Source organism: Chrysochloris asiatica, unplaced genomic scaffold (genome assembly GCF_000296735.1).
Source record: "Chrysochloris asiatica unplaced genomic scaffold, ChrAsi1.0 scaffold00280, whole genome shotgun sequence".
NCBI classification, from domain to species: domain Eukaryota; kingdom Metazoa; phylum Chordata; class Mammalia; order Afrosoricida; family Chrysochloridae; genus Chrysochloris; species Chrysochloris asiatica.
In genome coordinates, this window is record NW_006408798.1 from 3,705,949 (window position 1) to 3,707,976 (window position 2,028).

The following is a 2,028-nucleotide window of genomic DNA, read 5'->3' on the forward strand; positions in this document are numbered from 1 at the left end:
AATCTCCTCCATCTACCGTCAGTTGACAGTATTTGTCTCTATTCATGTTAGCACTCTTTTTCTTTTCTTTTTTTTTTTAAACACTCAGGCATATATAATAATTTACACCACCAAAGGGCACATTCTGCAAGTTTGCCTCCTGGCCACCAGCTCTCAGTCCTTCTCTTCCCACGAATCTAGAGTCCTCAGCTGCTTCCTCTCTCCATGTCCCCATCTCTGCCTCCATCTCTGGTGTTGCTGCTTCTCTGGATAAGATCCTGCATTCCGCTTGTGCTCTTCTCACTTGATAGTGCTAAGTTTCTTTGTTTCTGGGCTGTAAGATGAGAATTTTATGGTCAAAATATTGAATGATGCAGAAACAAAGAACATGGAAGGAATACACAGAGTCACTGTACCAAAAAGAAATAGTCACTGTTCACTATTTCAAGAGGGTGCATATGATCAAGAACTGATGGTACTAAGGAAGAAGTACGCATTGCATTGAAGGCAATAGGGGGAAACCAGGTTCCAGGAACTGACGGAATACAAATTGAAGTCTTTCAATAAACTGATGCAGCCCTGGAGGCACTCAATCATCTATGCCAAGAAGTTTGGAAGACAGGTACCTGGCCAACCACGTAAAAGGGAACATATTTGTGCCTGTTTCAAATAGAGGTGACCATAAAGAATGTTAAAGTCATTGAACAATGTCATTAATATCACATGAAAATAAAGTTTTGTTGAAGATAATTTAAAAATGGTTACTACATTTGCCAGAAATTCAAGCCAGATTCAGAAGGATGTAGCAATGCTATTGCTGATATAAGATGGATCTTGGCTGAAAGCAGAGAATACCAGAAAGATGTTTATTTGTGCTTTCTTCTTTTGACTGTGTAGATCATAACAAACTATGGATAACATTGTGAAGAATGAATAGTCCAAAAAACTTAATTGTGCTCATGAGGAATCTGTACAAAGTGGCAGTTCTTAGAAAGGGTATACTGAATGGTTTAAAATCAGGAAAGATATGTGCCATATTTACTCAATCTTATAAAAGAATCTGAGAAGCTGGATTATATTAAAAGAACATGTCTTCAGGGTTGAAGGAAGAATCATTAACAACCTGTGATATGCAGATGATACAACCTTGTTTGCTAGAAGAAAAGAGGACTGGAGATACTTACTAAGGAAGCCTTCAGTGTGAATTGCACCTTAATGTAAATAAGACAAAAGTCCTCATAACTGGACCAATAAATAACAGTATGATAAATGGAGGAAAGACTGAAATAGTCAACTACTTCAGTTTGCTTGGATCAACCATCAACACTCATGGAAGCAGCAGTCAAGAAATTGAATGATGTATTGCATTAGGCAAATCTGCTGCACAAGACCTCTTTAATGTGTTCAAGAGCAAAGATACCAGTTTGAGGACTAAGGTGCACCTTACCAAAGCCATGACATTTTCAATTGCCTCATATGCATGTGAAAGTTGAACAATGTATAGAGAAAACCATAGAAGAATTGATGTATTTCAATTATGGTTTTGGTGAAGAATATTAACATATTCATGGACTTCCAGAAGAACAAATAAATCTGTGTTGGAATGCTCTTTAGGAGCCAAAATGCTCCTTAGGAGCCAGTATGGAGAGACTTCGTCTCTTATACTTCGTTAGTACGTGTTATCAGGAGGGTCTAGTCCCTGGAGAAGGACATCATGCTTGGTAAAAGTGGAGGGTCAGAGAAAAAGAGGAAGACTGACTATGAGAAGGATTGTTACGGTGACAGAGGTAATGGGCTCAAACACAATTGTGAGGAGGGTGCAGAACCAGGCAGTGTGTTTCATTCTGTTTTGAGTAGGGTTGTTATTGTAGGAAAAGACTTGACGGCACCTAACCGTGACAGCAATCCTTGTACAACCACACAGGGTCCTTATAACTATGATGAAACTCCTCTTAGTAGAAATGTAGGCATATTTCCCTAAAAACATCTAACTCTACTTCTTCACTGTTGTTGTTGTTATGTGCCGTGGAGTTGGTTCCAACTCATAGC